Below are 27,862 nucleotides of genomic sequence, written 5' to 3' on the forward strand. Positions count from 1 at the left end.
TCTAGTCAGTTTCATGGGTTCCATATTTGAATGGATGCGCATGCATAACCATGTGGAACAATGGGATAAAGGTGAAGTAAAAATGGTGATGTGCTTGAAAGATGATTCTACATGTGGGGGTGAGAAGATGGCAACAATTATCTAGTTGATTATGCTAAATGATTTAGCATATTGGTATAAGCTTTTGCATCGTGGGTCAGCATATGGTTGTTCATAGAGCTAGATTCACTCAACATGGATATTTGGGATAATTAGCAATAAGAAGTCTAAATAGGCTTAGGCTTTTGAGAGTTTGAATCTCGGTTGGTTTCTATGAAATCATCAAGGCCACGCCAAGCGGGATCATGCATATTTGAGAGAATATTCCTATTTTTTCATAACTTATGATGGCAATCCTAGGGTTAATGGTGAATTATAAATACAGAGGCAGTGACAACATTCAAAGCCCCTCCAATTCAGCACACAAACTACTTTGTGTAAACTCTCGCTCTACGAGAAATCTCTCAACAACCTTAAGACTTTTATTTTTCTTTTTCGCCAACACATCTTCAGTTTGGATAAACAACACTGTGAAGGCAACCGGGAACATCTTCAGTTTGGATAAATAGCACTGTTGTTGCAGAATCAGGAGACCGCGAAACACCTTCAGTTTGGATAAACAGCACTGCGTCGAGGCCGACTGATACCTATCCAAGTCTCAGCTGACAAGGATTTTCGAGTCTTTGTTGGTAGAGGTCATCCCATTAGCCTTCTCAGCGAAGTGAGGTGTTACAAGTTACTGGGCTCGGCACATTGAACACTGAGTTGTTTATGATTGGATATTCACAAGTAAGCTTTAGAGTTCGGCATTCTGACTGCTGAACCACATTCACCATCAAGACATACATCTATTTCGAGTACTTGTGTCTGTATAGCTTGGTGCCAATTCGGTGTGCTTATACTCTTACGAATATAATCAACGTGATCGAACCCGGCGCTAACGATCAGTGAACTTTGCAAGACTAGCAGCCTTGTCTTCAGGCTTTAGAACCCGAAGGCCGAGACGTGTTCCTTCCTCGGCCGCAGTCGCAAGATCAAGAAGTCAACAGCGCCCAATGCAACATCAACACATTTTACTCCCCGGCCGAACTCAACCTACTCGAGTTGGCACGCCTCGCACATAACCGAATAACGTAGTTAGCTTATTAATTACTCGCCCTGCGTGCCACGTAGGCTTGATAGTTTTTAAGGTCAACATTTTGGCATGCTTAGTGGGACCCAGTGCTAAAACTACGAAGTTCAAATGATATATCTTGACCCGGCTTCGTTGGACAAGATTTGTCTCGTATTAAAGGAGCAAGAAAAACTCCTTGAGAAGTGGTGCAGAATTTTTGAAAGGCAAGAAGCTAGGGGCCAATTTTCCATTCCGATCACAATCAAAATTTGGCTAAAAAATTGTCAAGAAGGGCGAAGAAAAACTACGGCCACCTGTTTTTTTGGTCGAGGCAGAGAGTGTGGTAGGCCTAGAAGAAAAAGTTCAAGTTTCTGAGCCAAAAATCAACTTAGAAAATGATTCATCAGATGAATGTTACATTGACGAACAAGACTGATATACAGCTTCAGATGAAAAAACCACATCAATTGATATGGTCATTGGAGACATAGGCCTAGCCGAAAAAACCACGCTACTTGATATGATTATTGGCGATAAGGCCGATATGGAGAAATCCCGTTCGGTTAAGTTGTTCAAGTTAAAAGCCAAAATTAGTGAAATAATTATGCACGGGAAGCTTAATTTTTCAATGCATTCGACAACCGAACATAAAAAAAAAATTTGCCAAGACAACAGTTTTTGGAGATGATTCTTTATTCAGCTTAGAAAACGTTGATATAAAAGTATCTCGGCTCGAAATAAAGCACCATTGGCCTCCTCATTTTCATGAATTGACCACTTTTATTTTCATTTGCTAATATATATATATATATATATATATATAATAAATTATTTTCTTAACCATTCGACCATTCAGGCCGATGCATAAGAAAATAGGGGGGCAAATAATATCTCTTTATTCCAAGTTTTAACAGCCGAGATAATCAAGATGTTATTTGATGGAATCATTGCATGCTGGAAACAATGATTGCGATTGGAAAAAGGGTGCCATGGTGAAGGCCGAGACGTGTTTAAAATGGTGACTATGTAACTAACACTCGACCCGAGGAATTTTGCATGGTACCGAGGTATTTGAACAGCAAGACACTGCACTGGCGTCCTACCCATGGCGTGGGTGTGCTTGCTATGATACTATTGAGGATGCCCACCGAGCTCAGAGGTCAAGTTTCACCGAATGAAGTGGAGTGGTCTTAAAGGTTTCTAATTGTCGAGGTATTTATGGTATTTTTCTCACCGAGCCCGGCAAGTCCGTCAAGTCTGTGCCGAGTCGTGTATTGAAAAGGTTTTGCTGTTCGATGATGTTCTTCGGTGGTAAATGAGTTGGTTTTATATTACCGACACACAGGCTAAGATACCCAGTATATGTTGCTAGCTTGGATGCATTGTACGTTGAGTTCGGTAGTGTCCAATGGTTTTCAAGAAGACCAAATGAATAAACTGACAGCAGGCCGAGCAACCCAGTATATGTTGATGAGCTTGGCCACATTGTACGTCAAGTTCGGTAGTGTCCAAAGGTTTTTTAGATGACCGAACGAAGTAAAGTGGTTTTATTCTTTTTCCTTGGAAATTCGGTGCGTCGATTAATTTTCAAAGCTTGATCGCACTATGAGTTGAGTTTGGTGGCTACAGTTGGTTTCTGCAAAAATCATGCTTTGGAATAAAGGCGATCAGAGTGGGTGCATGTAAGACCATATCCATAAAGATACATGATTTGGGGCATGAATTGATGTTTGAACCTAGCCACCATGTCTTCTTAAGACTTCAAGAGAAGGAGAGTCGTGTTGCTTTATCCTCGTGGAAAGGCCAAAAACAACCAAGGGTTTTTATTATATTTGGTGAGGTCAGGTACAGCAGATTGATCACAAGCCGCCGACTTTATCCATGCATTCGGCAATTTAGTACAGCATCATCAATTTTTGTATGCCAAACTAGTTTGACTCGGCTCGGATAGTCATTTTGTAATCGAGAATTCTGCCAGTGATTGATGTGACTTCGACTAGCCGTGGAGACACTTCAAGCAGTTTGGTTTGTTGGTTCTCGGTGAGTACAGCTTGGTTTCTCAGCACGATGGTGTTGAAATAAATAATAATGCTTGTGAGTTAGAAAGTACTCGGCTGAGACCCCACAATGAAGTTGAAGGATTTGCTCAGTTTCTGCCTATCATTTTGTAAATATGTATGCATGGTTGGGGCTCCAAGTCTTGGTTGTATTATGGGTTTTTGAGCTAAACAAGGATCTCATGTTTGGCTAAATACCATCTCAAGTTAGTGGATTGGAGACGGCCGAGGCGCCATTTCATGTTCGACAGAAGTGTGGGCATTTCAAATATCCAATTCAACGTAGAATTATGGAGTGCTGTAAAGCTTAATTTCCTTAATCATTCGTTTTACGAGCCGAAATTCAAAGAAATTGGGGGGTAATTTTACATTTTTGGCCTAAATGATCGAAGCCATCGGATGATTATGTAAATTAAGAGATTTTTCTTGGAATTACTATTAATTTTAATCATAGTAATTATCTTGAAAATATCCTTAAAGCTTGCAGAGATACTCATGGGATTCTTTTGCAGATTATCAAGAGTTTTATTGGATCATGCAGAAATTAAAAGAGATTGCACAGCTGGTTGCTTGCTAACCCTTTACAATTAATGTGGCAATAAGGAGAGTTCTATGCAGCTTGGTATATAGTCAATTGCATGGGTTCCATATTTGAATGGATGCGCATGCATAACCACGTGGAACAATGGGATAAAGGTGAAGTCAAAATGGTGATGTGCTTGAAAGATGATTCTACACGTGGTGGTGATAAGATGGCAACAATTATCTTGTTGATTATGCTAAATGATTTAGCATATTGGTATAAGCTTTTGCATCGTGGGTCAGCATTGTTGTGATTGGCTCATATTATGAGTTGGCAACAATTTCATCTCAATCATGTGGAGTGCTAGCTACTTTCGGCTAAAGAAAGGGACAAAGAAAAAGGGGGACATCATTATGATGTCTAGCCCTTGATTTGTGGCTTTTACAAAGGCAAAGAATTGGCCTTGTGTGATGAGCCGAAAGAGAGAAGAGGAGAGAGAGAAGGCGGGGCCTTTTGTTTATATTAAGGCATTTGGTTATGCCTTTGTGAAGTCAGAAAGAGAGCATCCAAGGGGGAGAGCATTCGGCTCTCCCATGGAAAAGGTTGAACATGGGTTGAGAGAAAATCAAGAGAGCTAGAATGAAAAGTATTCCAGTGAAAGAACTCTTGGGGTAGAGTGAGGCTCTTGGGAAAATTCTGTGAGTGGGTGTACAAGGGATATGGGATTGGGTTATGTCGATTTAACTCATGTATACTTGTACTGTTATTCTCATAGTGAAGAGCAATATCTCTCCGGGGACGTAGGCAGTTTTTGCCGAACCTCGCAAATTTCTTTGTGTCTTTATTTCTGGTATTTTATTTTGTTCAACTGTGTGTGATTTTGGTGAGGTTGTAATCTGAATCTCGGTTTCGCATTAACAAACGGGCCAAGGCACAACAATTGGTATCAGAGCATCGTTGGGGGCTTTGGTTCGTTGGAGGTCCAGATTTGTTGTTCACCATGGAATTTTCAGTTGAGCAGTTTAAAGGGAGAGGCGGTTTTGCTCTTGGTAAAGGAGAGTAATGGAAGCCTGAAGAAATGGAAGCCGTGTTTAGGGATGCTTGGATCAACTGCGAAAGTTGATGTTGAGGAAGAAGACAAAGGCCTCTTTCTTCTTACCTCACTTTCAGATTTGTACGAGAACCTTGTGAAACTTTACTGCAAGGAAAGAAACAGTAAGTTTGGAGCAGGTGCAAGCTTCTTTGGTGTGGAATGATACACACAAGAGACCATGGATGATGGTGGGCACAAGACTGCTTAAGCTATTCAAGGTTGAAATCATGGAAGAAAATTGGAAAGAGGATCTGAGATAGACAGCAGGTTCGGATCCGGTTCCGGAGGCAAGGGTCCACAGTGCTACGGGTGCAAGGCCGGGTTAGCAAGTTTGTGGTGGAAGACTTTGAGTATGCCCTCTAGGTACTCGAAGCAACACTTCTCCTGGTGATGTTTAGTCTCAAGTGTTGCAGGGGTTTTGCAGCAGGTGGAGCTATGGGATTCACAGGTGATGAGAAGGTCCTGAGGTAGGAGGAAGTGTGGGAATTTTGTCTGGCTCTATGGGTTGTTGCTGGAAATAGGCGCGCTGACGAGTTTCCAGGTTGCAGACAATGAAGAGGAGGAAAACCTGCTGGAGGAGACGAGGATGTGTTGAGATCCTGTCTGAAGCTAAATGGTGATTTTTAGCTTGCAGCAGCTACCCATGTATTGGCAGTAACTGAATCGGAACAGGACCAACGAGGTGGATTCAGAGTGTGCATGCTGGTACGTAAGGCCAATGGGCTTTGGTGATGGGTGCAAGGATTTTTGCATGGTGTATTCGCCAAGGTGGAGATTGTTGTGATTGGCTCATATTATGAGTTGGCAACAATTTCATCTCAACCATGTGGAGTGCTAGCTACTTTCGGCTAAAGAAAGGGACAAAGAAAAAGGGGGACATCATTATGATGTCTAGCCCTTGATTTGTGGCTTTTACAAAGGCAAAGAATTGGCCTTGTGTGATGAGCCGAAAGAGAGAAGAGGAGAGAGAGAAGGCGGGGCCTTTTGTTTATATTAAGGCATTTGGTTATGCCTTTGTGAAGTCAGAAAGAGAGCATTGAACATGGGTTGAGAGAAAATCAAGAGAGCTAGAATGAAAAGTATTCTAGTAAAAGAACTCTTGGGGTAGAGTGAGGCTCTTGGGAAAATTCTGTGAGTGGGTGTACAAGGGATATGAGATTGGGTTATGTCGATTTAACTCATGTATACTTGTACTGTTATTCTCATAGTGAAGAGCAATATCTCTCCGGGGACGTAGGCAGTTTTTGCCGAACCTCGCAAATTTCTCTGTGTTTTTATTTCTTGTATTTTATTTTGTTCAACTGTGTGTGATTTTGGTGAGGTTGTAATCTGAATCTCGGTTCCGCACTAACGAACGGGCCAAGGCACAACAAGCATGTGGTTGTTCATGGAGCAAGATTCACTCAACATGGATATTTGGGATAATCAGCAATAATAGGTCTAAGTAGGATTAGGCTTTTGAGAGTTTGAGTCTCGGTTGGTTTCTATGAAATCATCAAGGCCATGCCAAGTGGGATCATGCATATTTGAGGGAATATTCCTATTATTTCGTAACTTATGACGGCAATCCTAGGGTTACTAGTGAATTATAAATACAGAGGTTGTGACAACATTCAGAACCCATCCAATTCAATACACAAACTGTCCTGTGCAAACTCTCGCTTTATGCGAAATCTCTTAACAACCTTGAGATTTTTATTTTCCTTTTTCACCAACACATTACTCCCTGGCCGAACTCGGCCGACTCGAGTTGGCATGCCCTGCACACAACCGAAGAACATAGTTGGCTTATTAATTACTTGGCTTGCGTGCCACATAAACTTGGTAGTTTGTAGGTTCAACACACACCCATGCACATAGCCAATCCTTCGAAATCATAGATTACCTCGTCCCCATCGTCGACAATAAATATAATGTCATATTGTTTGCTAGTCTTGTAGAGAACTCTTCTGTCTCACCTGGAAGGTGATGGCGCCCATACTACGGGCAGTCAGCGTGCTGAATACAAATGGAGCTGGAAGATCAAACTTTAATGCATCAAGTCAAGATACTTCTTCCCATTGCTGTCATAAGCATAGCTATCCTCAGACTATTCCATAATCAAAGGATGTAAATTAGTACCCTGCCACCTAGCCGTGAAGATTGCAAGCATATCATACCCCTTAAACTCGAGGCCTTTTTCATCAGTTGTTGATTCTTCCTTTTGCACAGATGACCCTATACCATAGGACTTACCCAGAAAGGGAACCACAAAGAGATGCTCACCTGGACTTCTAGATCCATATGTCAATTCGAACACACGAGCAGTGAACGATAATTTCGCAGATAAATACTTTTGAGTGTCATTTATGAACACTAAAGTTGAACTAAGGCCATCAAGGGCAGCTTAATTGATGTCAATGTTTTATTGATATTGAAATTCTTGTAGGAGTTTTGAGCTCCTTTAGTCCCACATCAAGGAACTCAAGGAACTTGAAGTCCTTATATTAAGTTAGTCACCTTTATTAGTAATTAGGTGTTGGACCATTTGGAATGAAAATTGAGGTTTAGGCCACTAATTGTGTGGATTAGGCTTGATGATTATATCATAATATTAAAATAAATTAATATTAATTAATCAAGACAAGGGCCTTGGGTCTTGGAGCACTTGGGGCCTAAGAATTAAAATTAATTAGATCATTAATTTTAATTTCGAATTACGTTTTTTAATTAAAAACGTTTTCATTAATAGACACAACTCTTTCCAAAGAGTTGTGTAGCTTCAGATATATCCAAAAGGTATGAAAGAGCCTATATAACTGGAATCTCAGTTCCATCGTAGATCATTTTTTTCTTTTTCCCATCTCTCCCATACAAAACCTTTTAGAGAGCAAACACACAAAACAATTTGCTAGAATTCTATAATCTAGTGCAAGTTGCAGAATTAGGTAGTTGTATCCTGGTCGAGCAGACGTTGTAGAACCACAAGCACAAGAGTGAGACGGAAATATTGTTTAAATGACATAGTTTTTGCGCTAGCCTCTACCTTTGATTCATTCAAGTTATTATCATTTTAATTTTTGTATTTATTGTGTAATTTCATTCTGTATTGCAAGTAGTTTTAAGTAATAAAGTATAAGTATTTCAAGTTTTGTATTTCTGTTATTTTTGTTTCTAAATTGTTCTCCAACAATTCTAAAATACATAGAGAGCATAATGCAGCTCTTACACAAACAATTGTACCTCTCACCGAGCTAGAGAGCAATGTACCTACAAAATTTTCTTAATTTTCCTCCATTGGCTGCAATTGCACGAAGGCGTGAGATCTGGAGCGGTAGCAAATACAGTAGCATAATTTGTGCATGAAACAAGTTGGCTTCTGAGATTGGATATAAATAGACGCAAACCGAATGATGTGAGAAAATGTTTAGCTAAAAAAAAAAACAGTAATCATAGGCGGCAATCACTAATAACAATTTGGCCATGAACATGTAAGCACATCAAAATATATACCCATTCTGCTAAAAAAATTGTAAAAACTGCAAATCTTTTGACGGTTATGCTCATTTTGCTAAACATCCATAACATAATGACAGCAATTTACACAAAGGCTTATTATATTAACACCCTACAAATTGTTGAATAAACCCCACATGAATACTTTGCTTTTTCAATTAAAAATTATCTTAATACACTCCACTTCCTTCCCCATAATACCCTCACACCCCACTCTCAATATACATCTTACATTTTCTACATACACCACATTTCTCAAATCTTATAACACTCATTTTTAATTTTGCCGAATGATTTCAAACCATTTGAACGTTAGTTTGCCGAATGATTTCAAATTGAATGATTTGAAAAATGTTTAGGTTCATTTGAACGTTTTTCAATAACATTAATAATGATTTCAAAGTTACCATGTTGTTTCCATTTTCTTGTGCATATTTTGGTCGAACCAAGTCGACTTGCAAGAAAGCATCTTAGAATAGCGCAATAGTTTGGGGGCCATGGTTTTTGAATTATAAGATTCATAAGTGCTAATTCTTGAATTATGAGATTGAGTAAGACTTCGGAGGCCATGGCTTTTGCCCTCACTCTGTAATCAGTTCATGATCTCCCAGAAGAACATGGGCATGCTATATTCATTGCAACCATTGCCCAGTTGAAAATCACCATTAAAAAAGTCTTCTTTTTAAAAATGTACTCTTGCTTGGCACTGAATATATTTTAGTTCAGTTTCTAAGAATCATACAACCATTGCCTTGTATGCTATCCTGTTTAAATACACCAAAAATTTGTATCAAATCCTCGTTTATTTACTAAGAATCATACACCTCATATATTTGCTAAGAATCATCATACAACTCAATATCAATATTAGTCTAATACTTTAATCGGTAAAGGGGGGCATAGTCTTATGCTCTGTTAGTCTTATGCAAATAATCAATAAAGCTTCTTATTTGGACAAAAAATGCTGACTGGAATTTTGACAAAAGATGTCGCCTGGGATTTAATCATATGTGGGTTTATTTCAATTCCACCATTAAAACCCATGTTGTCTATTTTTAATATTAGGTGGTAATTTTAGGTGTTTAATTCTTCATGTAATCCCTGTGATCGCTAAAAGATGAATATGAACATAGAAGCTTAAATAACGCAACAAAACCAAGATTAAATAATTATTGATGTCGTCGAAATCACTAAAACAACAAAAAATATGAAGTCTTACCTCATGTGAAGTTTTTGAAAATAATTCAACATGTTTGTAGTCTCATTGGTTAGGGTTTTATTCAACAATGGAGGGTGGGAGGGGTTTTGATAGTTAAAGAAGTCAAATAATACGTAAAAAGTGATTTGGGGTGTATTTAGAATTTTTTTTATTTTTTTTAACCCAATAGGGTCAAAATTCTCATTGCATAGTAGGGTAAATAAATCATTAATATTACATTTTAATGTGGGATGCATCCAACATTTTGTGGGATGCTAATATAAAACGCCTTGCACGAATTCTACCACCAAATTCATAGATAAATTTGTAAAAATTTATAAAAAAAAAGAATTTCAAAACAAAAATTATGATACAGAGATAGAAAATTCAATACATACTCGATGTCATTTTTGGGCTTTTTTATAAAACCCCAAAATGTGAAGCAAATGATGGAGATGACATAGTCGATGAGGTCCTCGTCAAAGATAAAGCAGTTTAATAGGTCGAGAAGGACGGAGCCCAAAGCCCATTCCGTTGAAAATCGAGGTCGAGTTTGAGGTGAATCGAACGACGGAGCTCGTGGGTTCTTCGATTGAGGTTCAAATCTAAGGCCTTGTTCATGATTTTGGGTTCGGGGCGAGGTGAAAAGGAGAGCACATGAGAAGAGAACATGACGGAGCAAGGGTCTTAGAGCACTTCCTCCCCTCTCAAATCTCCTAAGGGATAGTGAATTAAAGAGAGTGCATTCTGTTGAGATTTTATGGTATTTTATTGGATTTATATATCCATAGAATTTGATGGAGTTTAATTGATTTTTAGATATTTTATGTAAAATTTTGATTCAATTTCCTCGAAATCTCAGGGGAGGAGGTGAGATTTAGGAATGCTTAAAATATACTATAAAATCTCTCAAATTCTCTCAAATTCCTCATTTTTTAAAATTCTTTAAAACAAATTCCTAACACCTAGAAATAAACTTCTTTAAAATCCTAATTGAATACCCTCAAATATCTAAGGATTTTAATAAACTATCTTAAAATGCTGATTGAATACAGGCTGAAAATCCTAATTGAATACTCCTAGATTAATTAAAAGAATTAAAATCTCTTAAAATCTCAATTGAATACACCCCTATAAATCCCCTCCCTACCACAAAACTCCTCCAACCCATTCCGCTCACCTAGGCTAAAATCTACTAACTTAGTCCTAGGCCATGTGATGCAAGGTTGACATCTAAAAAAATTAATTAAAACTACAAAAAAATATTCAAAAAATCTTAAAAATGAATTAAAATACAAAAAATATAAAATAATAATAATAATAATAATAATAATAAGAATAATAATTTATTTTTCTATTAATACCTAACCATGTTCTTCCACCTTACACCACATTTCAATATTTTCAAATACTTCCGATCAATCTTTTATTATCATCCTAAATAAAATAAATAAATTATCTTTTATTATTTTATAAAATAGTTTAATAATATTTTAATACAAATTGCCTGAGTTATTTAGTTTTGGAGTGAAGACGCACTTGGGCAGTTATTGTTCACTAAAGACAGTTAGTATTCACTTGGGAGGATTGAATTGCCTATTGCTCGAGGGGCTTTTTAGCGTAGAAATGCTCTTATGGAATCCATGGTTTAGGGGCTCTCCTTAAGACAGTCTAACGAGTTCTTTAGGTGAGGCGAGTCCTCGTTAGTCACATTAAAGCTAGTACTGGAAGGCAACAAACACAAACTAACTAATATTTAATCCACTCTAGTCCAATGAAAGCTAGCAAGGGCAAACAAACGTCCCCTAGACCCTAATCATGAGGACTAAACACATTGCAAGCCCGAGAGTCGTACAGGCTCCATGAAGAAAGGGCTGCACCAATCTCTAATGATTTTACAATTGTTGGTAAAGAAGCCCTTCTATGAGTCCCCTCCAACAAACGTCGAGTTTCCTTCTCTTAGTCCTTTTCCGAATGCACAAACCATAAACACCACTACCGACAACAATCCGGGCTATAGAATATGAGATTGAACAAACCACGACCATAACTAAAACCAAGAAAGCTTTGCTCAACGATCCTCACTCATAATCCTTTCCTTTTTTAAAAGTTCAACGTCTTAAAGTTTGATTTTTGTGAATAACAAGTTCATATCATTTTATTAAAATGAAATTACATCAACAAACTTCCAACATTACCTGGCCCAAATTATATTATCACAATACAATCAGGAATTCGACTAGAGGAATAAAATGAATCAAGATCATCGATTTTAGCGTTAGAATATTCTATCCTAAATAAGCAAACGCGTCAACTACAAATTAAGTTTCAACAAGCATAAAATCGAACTTTTAAAAGATAAGATTATAATGGATATCCTTACAAGTGGTGAATTATCCTAATAATTAAGCTTTCCTCTTCAACTCATCTCGAGTTCAAATCTTCTCCCATCCCAAATTACAACATCATCCCACAACATTGCAAATTTAGCCAACTCATGGGCATTTGATTACACAACTCCTAGGAACATAAGAAGTTGACGCTCGTTATTTTATTAATTTCTCTGTCTAATCTCTACAAACATGTATTTAAGGCTAATTTTATGACCGATGTCATGACTTCTCTTAGTCATTCAGCTCAATCTTCATCTTCGTACTTCAATTTTGATTATAAAAATATAGCACGAATAGAAAAATAAGAAGAAAAAAAAAAAAAAAAAATAAAGATCATTCCGCTCAAATTTAGCAAAAATCCAAGCCTCCATTGTCACCAAAATTGCCTTATTAAATAGGGAACTTTAACGAAGAACTCTCAGTACTTATACTAAAAAATTAATCCTGAAACTATTCACTTTACCATTTATTTTAGAAAAATTTTATTTAAACCCATCTAACCTATTTCTAGAGCCCGCTTACTCTTTGCACCCATTTGATTTTAACTAAACTATTAATATCTCTTTAAACCTAAATTTAATACCTAATATACCCCCATAAACCCAATTCAATATGTGGATTTATTTTTACACCCATGTGATTTTTAGAAGCTAAATTTGATGTGCTTAGACCTAAGTTCTTCCACAACACAAAAGCTGATAATTCAATTGTTACCTGAAGAATATGCTTGCATGCTAAAAATCACTGCGAAAAGCGATGTGTGTAGTTATGGGGTTGTCCTTTTGGAAATCATAACTGGGAAAAGGCCAGAGAGGGCTACCACCCCAGTGGGGAAAGCTAGTACAGACATAAACAAAAACTGGAGAAGGTTACCCGTTGGGAGTGGTGACAGGTTGCGTTCGGGTAAGTGCTTACCTGATTTTCTAACGGAGAGGAGTACCACTCTTATAGCGTGGAAGCTACTACGCAAATAACTTCTACCATAATTAACGGTTAGACTTGTGGTATTGAGTTAGTTTATTACTTGGTTTGCTTCTAGTGATAGAGGCTTTAAGTGCTTCAATAGGAATTCAACTGGTGTCTCGTCTAACGCGTTTTAAGTGCACTTAGACTTGTTGAGAATGTGTCAACTCGCATATTTTTCACCTCACTTACACAAGCCCTATCACGTACCAGTGAAAATTGTATACAAATGAAACTTCTAAAATAGAAAAGCTTGTTGATTTCTTGTGTTTGCTCAATTAACGATTTCATTCGTGCATCTGTACTGTGCTGGATTCGAGCATATTTTAACATTACAAATGCCATAAGAAACTGAACTTTCAATTAAAACAATCAGTATAAAAATAGCGAACGAGGAGTCCACTAATGGACAATTCAACCAGTTACTGGGTCCTTTCACACCGGACATTTTTCATCGTTGGATGCTTTTGTTGTTGTTTTAGTCGGAAGGTAGGATGCTTTCGTTGTATTTGTTGAAAAAAATTACAGTAAATAACTTCTACACTCTAAAAAATTGAAATCAAACGAACAAAAAAATTCATAAATTGAGTCATACCTTTGTTGGAGGATTCAAAACTTCAAAATCACCATCCATCAATAAAAATGTAGAATAAACAAAGAGTGATCATAGGGTTTAATTTTAGTGTTTGTATTTATTAATAAATTTGAGTTTTATTATTAATTTCATTTTGTATTTAATAATAATTATGCAATAGGGTAAAATAGACAATTAACATTTAAAATTTAAATTGAATGTGAAAAAAGTTAAATAGATTTAAATAAAATTTCTTTTTATTTTATCCTTATCATTAAAAATCAAAATTCTCAAATTCATTTCATTAGTTCTCTTATTAAATAGTCTTTCGGTCTTTCCCATAACCTCACGAAACAAAGCCTCTCTTGATCCCACACAATGTTACTCAGAAACCGCCTCCTGACCCTGCAAATCACTTCCTTCTTATCACCATCTCCCCTTCCACCTATCAAAACCCGACCTTTCACTCTCTCCTTCCGAACCCTCCTCTCAAACCCGACCCGTCCGAACCAAAACCCAAACCCGAAACCCCATGTCTCAGCTCCAAAAGCCACGGCTAACTCAATCCTGGACAAGACCGTCCTGTTCATGTCGCCCGGGGTCGACCCGGCCTAGGAGATGATTGAGAACATGGTCCTACTCGGGTCGAACATCGTTCTCAGACCCTACGCCGGTGACGCCAAGACTAAGGAGGTGGAGTTCGTGAAGAGCAGTGCCAGAGCCAAGGAATGTCCCAAACATGACCGGCCCGAATTCGCTATACTGGGTCGGTCCAATGTGGGCAAGTCCTCGCTCATTAATTCCTTGGTTTGCAAGAAGGATGTTGCTCTTACATCTAAGAAACCAGGTTTCTTCTGGACTTTGATTATTTTTGTGTAAACTTGTGGAGTTTGAATGTGTTTTGGCATCTGGGTTTTGATTATCTTTGTGTGAACTTATGCAGGGAAGGCGAAGCTCATCAATCATTTCGTAAACAAAAGTTGCTACCTTGTGGATTTGCCTGGTTATGGGTAAGGCACTTCCTTCTTTCGTATATAAAAAAAAAAAAAAAAAAAATTTCAGCTTGTGGCCTTTAATCTCCTAGGTTATGTTATCTCCATTTGTGACTGTTTGGAACTAGTTGCGCTGAAGAAAGTCTTGAACTTTATTGGAATCAGCTCTAGATCAGTTGGTTTTGAGTTTGTTCATACAATGCAAGTCAGGTAATGCTAGGGAGACCAAATTTGCAAAGCAAATGATGTGTCACCAATCCATGCAAGTCAGTATATGTATCAGTGAAGTAATGAAGAACACAAATTAGTATAGGAAGATGCTCTACGCACTTGAAACTAAGTTTTCACTTACTAACCGTTATCCTGATTCCTGCATATTATTTGACATGCATTTCATTGCCTACTGCTTCGTAATGAATACAGCTCTCCTGCCAACCAGCTCTCTGTAGGATCCCACGTCCCTGGTAGTCGTGGTCAGGGCTTTGGTGACTTGAGTTTATTACAAATGCTGAATATCTAAGTCCTATGACATTATTCTTAATGGGTCCAGTAGTTCTTAATCTAATTTACTAAGTTTCCATCTTGTCACTCACTGACATTGGAAAATGATTACTTTTATGAACTTGTTGTGTAAGCTGAATTTTGTATAAGTGGTGGAGAGAGCTTGCTGGAATCCCTGTTTCTGCTCCTACAATTTTAATAGCGTGCAGCGTTCTTGTCACATTTCCCCTTAAGTTACAAGTTCCAAGTTTAAGTGTGTTTGATACGCACTAGTTGATGTCAAGGAATATACCCTGGGATGATGGATATCTAATACGCACAATTGTGACGATTTTGTTTCTGTAGAATGGTGTTATTTGCTCATAAACGGGTACCTATACATTAGAAACCCTGTGTTCAATCAATCCATTATAATTTGAAAGTATGCCACCAGCCCTTTGGAAATGAAAAAAAGCCGGTGTTCATTTTTTCCATCAGAATATAAATGCATAACCACTCCCTTGGGCAATTGAGCCTGTACTCATTTTTATCCACTCTAACACATTTAGGCATTATTCATGCTAACATTGACTAAGAAACCTTATTTGTGCTGTAGAGATTGTCACATAATTATCAGTCAAGAGCATAGTTAGGTGGCCCTTTCCATTTTTCTGGTTGTCGTTCTTTTGAAGTTTAAAACTTTCAATTTTAATGCGGGCTGCTGTCCTGGTACCAGCTGTAAGCTTGAAGATTATTTTGCTTAAGAGATTGCTAAATTCTTTTAACTTCTTTATTCTAATGTTTGTTTGAATTCATATGTCAAACATTTCATGCAGACAATAAGGACTTAATCTTGTTATTTCAGCATTCTATATAGTTTCAGTAGCAATATACAGTAATTGAATAAAATACCTTCGCCTTCTCTTCTTTTTTATTTTCTTATGTCTAGTGATTTTCTTTGTATGTAGGTTTGTTAAAGCTCCAGAAGCTGCTCGAATGGATTGGTCTGCATTCACCAAAGGTTTCTTTTTGAACAGAGATACTCTTGTTATTGTCCTACTCCTTGTTGATGCTAGTGTTCCGCCTCAGAAAATCGACCTAGACTGCGGTAATTGGCTTGGACGTAACAAGGTACACTGCTCTTCGATATGAAATAACTTTATGTTAATTTCTTCATAAATTGCTCATAATTCATGTGCTCTTTCTGCTTTTTAGATACCGATGACTTTTGTCTTCACCAAGTGTGACAAAATGAGGGCGGGCAAAGGTAAAAAGGGCAGATGACAACCTCAGGGATTTTCAGCAGTTTATCAAAGACAACTACCACTTACCTCCTCCGTGGATCATGACCAGCAGTGTAACTGGCTTGGGCAGGGATGAACTTTTGCTCCACATGTCGCAACTTAGAAACTACTGGGATCAATAGCTCTGCATTACAATAATAGTGGCCGATTCCTCCTCAACTTCAGAAGGGACACGAAGAACAAGCAACTTCAACTCGGCTGCTCATGGTCTTTTACTTTTTCTTGTGCTAACAGTCTTGTCACTGGTTACCATAAACTCTGCGGACGAAGTCCTTGGCTAAAAGTGATTCAGATTTGTAATATTGGCTGTGGAAACTGGAAAGATGTGTTATTCTTTGTGTTTATATAGATGAATGGTGTTTTCAGAATATGCTACACATATTGAGTTTCATCTGTATGCCATTATCGATGGGATTGATAAGCATACTCTTTTTCTCATCCTACACACCTCTTGTCCATTGTTTTCGTTTGAATTATTTAATTCGGACCAGAAATAAAAGATGGTTGTGAAAATCAACTCCGACTCTCGGATTTATCTTTTCATTTTCAGACTGTCCTTCCCATGTAGGTTTGAGTTGCTGAAAGTTTTGAGTTTCTTCTCATAAGTGTTTTTAAATTTATCTAATACCTTGAGAGCATCTAAAATGTAGATATGCAAATCTGAGATATAAAAATCACATTTACGTCTTATTTTACATTTTAGAGAAATGTATATTTTAGTTGTAACCAATATAGAAATGTATATTTGGGATCCTATTTATTTTTCTCTTTGAATAGCAGGGTCAACCTCTTAAAAATATAAAACATGTAATTTATATGTTTATTTATATCCTTCGACCAAGGTAATTGTTTTGTATTTTTCCTACCGGAGTGTTTTCCGGCCAACCAAATTTTGCGTCTTCCATTGAAGATGCTCTGGTGACTTTTTTAAGAACTGCAGGCAGCCACACATGTTAACATTGATGCCATGCCTAATTTACTTTCGGCTGTACGGGAAAAAAACCACATATAAAACAGAAAACAAATAAAAACCAAAAGATTCTTTTCCGTGAGCATGTACGACAGATTAGTCCATGTTCTCCTCTCCTCCACTTGTTTGCAGCCGCTGGGCCTTTGAAAAACTTTCGTAGCGGCAAGTTTCAATCATTGTCAGTGGCAGTTGTGGACGGTCACCGATCTGCAAGACTGCTAACTGTACGTCTGCACCTAAGGTTTTAAAAAACGTTAGGTAGTCAGACAGAGGGGAAGGTCCTAACGTCTAAGAGTCTAAGTGGGAGTCTGTGCGTTTTTTATTATTTATTTTATTTTTATTAATTAAATTTATTATATAACAATAAAAACATATAAATAAGCTACAACAATTGACTGAATACATAAAATTTGTTGCAATTATATTTAGAATAAGAATGTGATTATGTAAATCCTAGTCGATATATGAATGTATCTTATATTCCTATTAGGAGTTGATTACTTATTAAGAGTTGTAATCCTAAAAAGAAAGGTTTTTGCCTATCTTACTACTATAAATAAAGGCACAATGGGATGACTCAAACACATCTCACAATTAAATCACTTTTTCTTCTCTTTAATTGCCACTGGCCCCCCTTTCTCTCTAATCCCCTAGATTAGTTCAATCAAATAGGCCTACAACACGTTATCAGCATGCTCTTGCCAGAAGCTGAGGAATTGACGGATCGTAGGAGGATGCTATCTTCCACAAAATTCAAAGGCTTCTCTTTGTTTTCTGCCGATCAGGTACGCTTAAAATAAGGGAAGATATTTAAAACGTCCACGAACCATGAAAACATTTCCCATGATGCATGAACCCCTCTATTTTTATATTTTTCTTACAATATATATATATATATATATATATATATATTTAGTTTATAAGTTCATATATTTGTCAATATATATATTTGTTTCATGCATTATACAATTAAATTGTTATGTGGAATTTCTGAGTCAAAACATATAAAATAAATTAGAAGCAATTTAGGGTTTCCTAAACCCTAGGGATATCGAATTTTTTTTTTTTTTTTGCATTGGGCACTGTGCGGCACCACTGCCGCAGCACCCACTGTGGATCCATAGACCACCGCTAGCCTAAAACCCAGTTAATTAGATCACAAGGCAACAACCTTTGGGCTTGCTATGCTGACCCTGATAACCCAGGCCTTCGGCCTGCTTAGCTCTATAAGGCTCGAAGTCCCTTAAGCCCAACCAAGAAAGCCTGTAGCCTTCTTGGCTCATTGTCCTATGGTTTAAAGCTTGCTAGAAGCAGCTCATAGCCTATTGGGTTGTGTCACGTGCCCTGACCTACTTCCCATGGCTTTGTCTGCTAGGTTGAGGCCTGCCTCGACCCGGACCCAGCCTCGACTGGGCTCCCTATGCAAACCCAAGGTCAGCAATCTGCTGGGCCTGACCCGTGCCCTCATGGGCCCACGTAAGCCATCAGTCTCTTTCTGGGCTTCAAAACCTTCGGCCTGTGGCCTGTAGCCACCCTTGGGCTGTTTTTGTAGCCATCCTGAGCCTAAACCTTTTTCTGGGCTATGATTTTTCAACCCACTACTATTATTTAGCATTTTAAATAATTTTAACCCGAATGTTACTATTATTTTTGCTTCCACGAGTGACCCCGTTTGGTCCCAATCTATTGAATTAATTAAAAGTGACCCGCTGTCCATTAATCTGATAATAAATCCAAAATTATTAACCTGAAGATCACTTTTGGATATTAGCGATTCAATAATTTATTTTCATACTTTGAACTGTTGACATACTTTTGTAGTAATGAAGCTCTCACATTTGAGTTCCCGAAGAAACTCAAACCCACTATGCTTAAGCTAGCGTATTGCATTTTGTGTTTCTTGCAAAAACCTCTCCTTATGAACTAATCGTTCATAAAAACTAAATTGAACATGTTGTTTCATATTTAGTGCCTTTGAAACCTGAAGTTTTCATCTAAAACATACCACATGAAACCAATAGTTTTCATGCATAAATTAAACCAATACACGTCTATAGAACCCGTATGTCTACGATATGTCTATGGATTACCATATGACTAATCACGTTTTTGTCCCTCCGTTTTAGGGACATGTCAAACTTGAACAAGCTTGATTTCACCGCTCTAGAAGTCTTCAGAAGAAACTATCTGAAGTGGGTTCAAGACGTGAAGCTCCATCTAACTGCAAAGGGCATTAGAGCCACCATTGAGGCACCTTCCGACGACAAACCTGTCGATGAAGCTTAAAAAGCTACTGCAATGATCTTCATTCGAAGACATATCCATAATGCTCTGCAGACCGAGTTCTTTGTTAAGGATGACCCACGCACCCTCTGGCTTGCTCTGGCCGACCGTTTCGATAATCAGAAAGTCATATTCTTGCTTGAAGTAAGATATGACTGGCAGCATCTTTGCTTTCAAGACTTTAAGTCCGTTAATGAATACAACTCTGAAGTTTGTAGAATCTTATTCTCTACTGAAATTCAGTATGGTGGAACTAACCAAATCAGATCTCTTAGAGAAGACATATTCGACCTTCCATGCCACCAATATTGTCCTGCAGTAATAGTATAAGGCACAAAAATTCACCAAGTTTTCGTATTTGATCTTTGTTTTACTTATCTCTGAAAAGCAGAACTAGCTTTTAATGAAGAATCATTAAGCTCTACTCACTGGCTCAAACGCTGTGCTTGAAGCGCATGAGACTAATTCTAGCAGCCACAAATGATGAAAGAACCGTCATGGCCGTGGAAATGGGTGGCAAGCCTAACCACATGCCTAAGATTAACAGAATGCTTCACCTAATGGAGGAAATGTGACCCATTTGAGTCCACCACTTGCCCCTAAGGTCCCAAATTTCAAGAACAAGGGCAAAGCTCCCGTTTAGTTAGCTTCCACTGAAATGGATATGTGCTACCACTGTGGATGAAGGGATCATTGGTCACGCGTATGCTGAGCTTCCCTTAAGGCTATTGCCAAGTATCATTCCCGTTGTGAGTTTAACTTTACACATGTGGATCATCTGGAAGATATCAATAGAGATATCGGATTTTCAAGAGGCATCAACTTCTATGGATGAATAAATTAGACATGTTTTTAGGGTGTTTACCCCTAATGGCCGAACCCACTAGGAGTGGCCGACCTCTCTCTATTTTTCTAGGTTTATGGTTCAATTTTGAACAATTTTTCTAAGTATTTGGAATAATTTGTTTGGTTTTGGTTTGTTTTGAATAATGGATATTATTTATCAAATTGCTTAAATGAATGAATGGACTTATATTTATGCATGTGACCAATTCAATCAATTTATTTCTAGGTATGTTTAGTGGGGAAGTTAGTTGTCTGGCAGATAGTGCAACCACGCACACCATCTTGCGTGAATGACACTATTTTACTAACTTGATACCTAAGAAAGCTCATTTGACAACTCTCTCAGGTCCATCCAACTTGATTGAAGGATACAAAAATGCCCGTATCATGTTGTCCAATGGTACAATCTTAACCATTAAGAAGACACTTTATTCTCCACGTTTCGGAAAAATGTTGCTGAGTTTTAGAGATATTTGAGATAATCAATATCATATTGAAACCACTGAAGATAATGGTTCTAAATTTCTTTGTATCACTTTATACAAATATGACCAGAAGCGTATTCATGAGAAGTTAAAACGTCTCCCAAGTGGGTTGTACATCACAACCATTCGCGGTATAAAAACCCTTAGTGTGGCCGGCCCTATGCCTGAGTTCTAGGACACTTTGTTGCTTTAGCATGACCATTTGAGACATCCTGGATGTGACGTGATGTGCTGTATCCTTAAATCATCATATGGGCATTAGTTACCTCCCTATGTTGGATTCTCGCCATGCAAAATGTGTTCTATAGGGAAGTTGAATACTCAACTCTCACGCACAGAGATTATTCACGACCCCTTTAAGTTTCTTCAAAGGATTTAAGGGGATATTTGTGGACTTATCTAACCAACATGCAGACCATTTAGATACTTTATGGTGTTGGTTGATGCATCGACATGATGGTCACATGTTTGCCTGTTTTCCACACACAACGCTATGTTTGCTAAACTCATAGCGCAAATCATTAAGCTAAGGGCTCACCACCCTGATTATTCAATTAAGTCGATTCGACTGGATAACGCTGGAGAGTTTACGTCACATAATTTTGACAATTATTACATGTCAGTAAGGATTGATGTGGAACATCTTGTACCCTATTTTCACACCCAAAACGGCCTGGTAGAAGCTTTCATAAAGCGCATTCAATTGATAGCTCGGACTTTGGTTATGAGAACAAAACTGCCGATATTTGCCTGGGGCTATGCAATATTGCACGCAACTATGTTGGTCTGCCTGAGGTCCATTGCTACTCAACCACATTCACCATTACAGTTGGTCACTAGATACGAGCCTGATGTCTCGCATTTACGGGTGTTTGTGTGCTCCATTTATGTGCCAATAACGCAACTGCTACGTATCAAAATGGGTATTTAGAGAAAAATAGGAATCTATGTTGGTTATGATTCGTCATTAATTGTTTGCTATTCAAAACCCTTGACAGGAGATCTCTTTACTACACGTTTTGCGGATTGTCACTTTGATGAGACAGTCTTCTTGTCGTTAGGGGGACATAAACATGCTAACGTTCCTGGAGAACGTTGCGAATTATCATGGTATGCTCCCACTATGTCTAATTTAGATCCTCGCACTGCCCAGTCTGAAACTAAGGTGCAACAAATTATAGATCTTCAGAGCATTGTTCAAAGCATGTCGGTTGCTTTTAATGATCTAGAAAAGTGACAATATCACATATACCCACTGAAAACACATCTGCAAGGATATATGCACCCCACGTACGACCACAATCCTCTTGGGAAGGTTGAACAGTCCCTGAAGGTGGGGAGGTCACACATTCCATGCGAAAAGGTACATTGGCGGCTATCCAATCATCTACTCTGACCTGAAACGTGGTAAACACTTTGGTTCAAAGGATTCATAAACCTAGAAGAGGAAAATGGCACTAACTAGTGACCCTAGTTTGAATCTAACCATCACTCACTCATCCGTTCCAACACATGAGGTTAATCTAGATTATGGTGATGCTTCAGACGAAACATGTAGACCTCCCGAGAATCACGAGATTTCGGTCCACTATGCAGTATTGGATGAGGTATTGAATCAGAATAAGATGATTGTTGATGATGCATTTGCGTACACAGTAGCTATTAACATCATGCTTAGCGATAACATTGAACCACATTCTGTTGATAAATACCGACGTAGAACCAATTGGTCAAACTAGAAACAAGCAATCCAGGTCGAACTCGATTCGCTTGCGAAACGTAAAGTGTTTGGACCTATTGTTCCTACACCACCACGCGTGAAGCCTGTTGACTACAAGTGGATCTTCGTGAGGAAGCGTAATGAGAAGAATGAGATAGTGCAATACAAAGCACGCCTCGTAGCGCAAGGCTTCTCTCAGCGCCCTGAGATTGATTACGGGGAGATGTATTCCCCCATAATGGATGTTATAACATTCCACTACCTTATCAGTTTGGTAGTTTCCAAAAAACTGAATATGCAGCTTATGGATGTGGTAATTGTGTATCTTTATAGGGATCTAGATACGAAAATCTATATGAAAGTTCCAGAAGGACTTCCGTTGACTGGTTCAAATAGTTCTAGACCACGAAACACTCTCTCAATTAGGTTGAGGAGATCACTCTATAGATTGAAACAATCCGGGCATATGTGGTATAACCATCTGAGTGAATATTTGACAAGTTAGGGTTATGTGAACAACATTATGCCCATGCGTGTTCATAAAATATTTCGGATTTGCAATCGTTGCAGTTTATGTAGATGACATAAACCTCATTGGAACTCTCGCAAATTTTGAGGAAATTGCTACAAACTTGAAATCGAAATTTGAGATGAAGGATCTTGGGAAAACTTAATACTATCTCAGCCTAGAAATTGAGCATTGTTTGCATGGAATCCTAGTACATCAATTGAACTACACCCAAAAGGTGTTGCGACGTTTTAATGAGGATAAAGTGAAGCCTTCAGGTACACCTATGGTCGTTCAGACTTGATATGCTAAATAAGATCCCTTCCGTCCAAATGAGGATGAGGAAGAGATTTTGGAACCTGAAGTTCCTTACCTAAGTGCAAATGGGGCTTTATTGTACTTGGCTTAATGCACTAGACCTAACATTTCCTTCACTCTTAATCTTTTGGCTAGATATAGCAATGCGTCCACACATAGGCACTGGAATGGTGTTAAAGACATTTTTCGCTACCTCAAGGATACGACGGATTTGGGCTTGTTCTATACCCACAAATCTTCAAGTGTTGTTGCCTCTTATGGTTTATGGATTGATTCTTGCCTTGTTGGTTACACAGATGCTGGATATCTGTTTGACCCACATAGGGCATGTTCTCAAACAGACTATGTCTTTACAGTTGGAGACACCATTATATCTTGGAGGTCTACCAAGCAAACGCTAGTTGCAACTTTTTCGAACCATGCTAAGATTCTCACCCTGCATGAAGCATCGCATGAGTGCTTTTGGCTGAGAGTGGTTATGGAACATATTCGAAGAACTAGTGGTCTTACTTTCGTCATTGACTTTCTTACAATGATCTTTGAAGAGAATGTAGCATATATCGAGTAGTTAAAGAAGGGATACATCAAGGGACACAACACCAAGCACATAACGCTGAAGTTTTTTTACACACACTAGCAGTAGTAGCATCATAACATTTAAGTCAAGCAAATTCGTTCCTAGGACAACCTGGCCGATCTCTTCACCAAGTCATTGCCCAAGTCTAATTTTCAGAAGCTCATCAAAGGATTCGGTATGCATAAATTATCTGAGTTGAATCACTTGTAGTTCTCTTATTTAGAAGTTATGTCTAACTTAGGGGAGTATCCTGAAACATATTCACTTGATCTTAATGTACTCTTTTTCCTACAATTAGAAGCATTTTTCCCATTGGGTTTTTGCTACCTAACGAGGTTTTGACGAGACACCCATTCTGGGATGATCATACTCTGTTGAGTTCACTACTTTCGTCCTGTTTGACATTTGTTTTAGACATTATGCACACTTCTCACTTTTCTCCTTAGTCTATGGGGTTTCAACATACCCTTGGATTTTACCATAATGAGGTTTTATGAGTTTATTTACAAATGCATGCTTCCTTAAATTTGAGACTTGCATTCACTCGTTGTGCTGTTGACTTCATCAACTATTCTACCTTATCTGCTGAAGATTTGATGCGATGGTTTGTTGAGCATTTGCACACTTAAGAGGAAGTGTTGTAGTTATATTTAGAATAGGAATGTGATTGTGTAAATCCTATTATATATAAGAATCTAGCTTATATTCCTATTAAGAGTTGTAATCCTAAAGGGAAAGGTTTTTGCCTATCCTACTACTATAAATAAAGGCACAATAGGGTGACTCAAACACACCTCACATTAAATCACTCTCTCTTTTCTCTAATTGCCGCTAGCCCCCTCTTTCTCTCATCCCTTAGATTAGTTCGATCAAATAGGCTTACAACAAAATTAAATGTGTTCAAAGTTATTTTACAAGAAAGAAAGTCCAAAATTATTTTACAAGAAAATTATCTAAAAACCCTTAAAATAAAAAAATATGGATAGGACAACCTAAGGCCGCCTAGACCCTTTAGGCGGCTGCCTAATTGCCGCCTAGAGGCTTAGCCGATTTTCTAAATGCCTAGGGGCGCCCGACCTTTACCTAGCACCTAGGCGCCTCTTAGGAGGCTGCCTAGGCCGCTTTTTAGTATCGTGTTGTACACCTTCAGCAAATGGGTGACTGGTGACCTTATTATTGTATTTCAATAAGCACTAACCAAGTTAGAATTTTATAAAATAGGGTCATGATAAACAAAAGTGAAGCTAAAAATTTTAGGAGTGGGCTAATATTTTATTACCAAAAAGTAAATAAAGAAGTACACTCTAATAACCTTGAATTAATATTTACTACTTTAAAGATGCAATTAGTACTAATCGAGTTAGAATTTTATAATAATAGGGTCATGATAAACAAAGGCGAAGCTATTAGAAGGAGTGGGCTAATATTTTATTACCAAAAAGTAAATAAAAGTAGTACACTCTATTAACCTTGAATTGATATTTACTACTTTAAAGATGCAATTAGAACTAGTAAAGTACGATTTTTCCTAATGGTAGTTAGTTGGGAGAGTTAAATTGTTAAAGTTCTATACTTTATATGTAGTAAAAATAATCAAATGACCATAAATGGTCCTTTATCACAGTGGTGGAAAGATGTTGAGCCCTTGCATAACGGCTTGGGTTCAAGTCTCGTTGATGGCTAATCTAATATCTAATATAACAAAACAAAAAAAAAAAAAAAAAAAAATACAACAACAACAACAATCAAAATACCTTGTATGATATATTGTTGCCAAAAACTAGATTATAGCCTAATGACCCTGATTTTTAAGAAGGAGATGAGGGAGAGAACGGCAAACCCAAAAGCATGCAGAATAAAAGAGCAACGTGCAATGCAAGACAGAGAGCAAGGTTTTCTATTACCTATGAAATTACACAAAAGCCCTCATTAATGGGTGTTAATGGGAGTTAACGGTTTTTGCGGGTTGACCCAAAATGACCCGTTATTTAAGGGGTGATTAATGAGTTGACTCGTTAACAACCCTACCCGTTAAGCACTCACCCAAATACTAATTTTAACAGGTCGGGTTTAAAATACTAAGTCTACTTTCTACAATAATAAAGAGAGTGCCAGTTGAATGACTTCACCTACTTATAAGTATAAATACACGTGGTTAGTGGCTATGAGTCTATTGTTTCTAAAAATTACATAACCTACGTGGTGTGCCAATTCGTTGTTGAGCTCAGCTGGGCTAATAAGATGAATGTGGTGTTGGGGTGATGAAATGCGTTGTTGACTTTTACACCAAGCAATTTCGGCCAATGAAGGAACACTCTTGGCCTAGGGTTTTAGAACCTGAAGACAATGTTATGCAATTCACTACTAAGTTTAAGATCTTTTACACCAGGTTCGGCAGCTTCAACTATATTTGTGAAAATATAGGTCCACTGAATTGGTATTAGGCTGTAAGGACACAGATACTCAAAGGAGATGAGTGTCTTTATGTCAAAGTGGTTCGGCTGTCTGAATGCCAAACTCTGAAATACACTTTTCAGCATCTAATTAGGGGTGGGCAAAAGGGTACAAAACCTTCGGACCGGGGCGGGTATTGTCGATTCGAGGTGGGTTCGAGGGAGAGGCTAAATTTGGTAGAGACAAAATAGGGCAGAAAGGGGTGGTTCTATAATTTTAGAATCCCAGGGTCTCGGACCAACATGTTTCTACCATAACAATTACTTTACTCATTCAGTCCCCTTCCCCAACTCCCAAACTCCCTCACTTTCCTTCTTTATTCTCAATCTCTTATCCCTGCCACCCTTTGAATCGATTACGTTGACATCACAGTAGCCACTAGGCCCACCAAATGAGTCACAACATCACCTCACTATTCGAGAAGACAAAGATTGCGAGGCTCCAGAGCAGAGAAGATGGTGGGCTCAACTCGACTGCTGACCACCCAATCTAGTCCGACTTGGGCTATTCTGCGTCGTTCTTGACTCGATCGATGACCGCATTGCCATGATCCAGGATTGGGCTGCCATGGCCAACGACAAGTCCATCAGCATTGTGCATCCTGAGGTTATCCAGTCGACCATATTTTGGCTCGAGGACGAGTTCTTATGCAACATGCCATGCTTTGAAATTATTTATGCAATTTCTAATTTTTGAAGATTATTAATCGGTATTTGTATGTGGTTGTTTTGTTGCGGTGACGGTCTTGTCATTGGGAAATACAACTTTGGCATTTTCTTTTATGTGCTGAAGAACACAACCTTAATGAGGTCATCCATCGTCCCTTTTGTGCTAATCTAAAAAATTGTAATTGGACTTGTGGACTTGATCCGAATTGTCTTGTTTCTAACAAGTCGGGTAAAGTCTCGTTCCTAAATCAGAAATTTGATTACCACCCCGGCTTGCCCCGTTGCATTTTCATATAGGTTGGGTATGGTTTCTCTAAATTTGGGCCTGGCCCGGTCCATGCCCAGCCCTATATCCAACCATAGAATACCTCACTTTGTTGGAAAAAAGATTATGAAGTGACCTCTCTCGGTGAAAGAATCATAAACTCTTTGTCGACTGAGACTTGGGATAGATAGCTAACTGAACTGAAAGTAGTTTTGTTTAACCAAACTAAAGAAACTCCTAGATCAACTGATTCTACGACTGATGTTCAATCAAACTAAATATAGCTCCAGTTTGTTAACCAAGTGATGTTCAACCGAACATAATATGTGTTGAGGAAGGGTCATTGAAGCAATTAGTGTTTTTTCTCAGGATTTGAAAAGGTTTAGCATAAACTGAGGGTTTCGCGTAGAGCCTTTTTTTGTATGTTTATATGTTGAGTTGAAAGTCTTTTCTACATTGCAAACCTTATGTACTTGTAGTGAACTAATTCTTTGATGCCCAAGTTTGCCGAGTGATAAAATTATGATAATATTCCAATTTCTT

General features: G+C 38.1%; 1 pseudogene across 1 annotated transcript; it reads left to right on the top strand.

Annotated features, from left to right (window-relative positions):
* The first annotated feature begins 13,782 nt into the window (after positions 1-13,782).
* LOC137723930 (GTP-binding protein At2g22870-like) lies at positions 13,783-16,593 on the top strand (annotated as a pseudogene). The gene is made up of 4 exons (XR_015956322.1): positions 13,783-14,296; positions 14,393-14,459; positions 15,890-16,052; positions 16,137-16,593. The product of XR_015956322.1 is annotated as a GTP-binding protein At2g22870-like (transcript).
* Positions 16,594-27,862: the final 11,269 nt, after the last annotated feature.

The sequence above is a fragment of the Pyrus communis genome, chromosome 15, assembly GCF_041283825.1.
Source record: "Pyrus communis isolate YQ-2024b chromosome 15, ASM4128382v1, whole genome shotgun sequence".
Lineage (NCBI taxonomy): Eukaryota > Viridiplantae > Streptophyta > Magnoliopsida > Rosales > Rosaceae > Pyrus > Pyrus communis.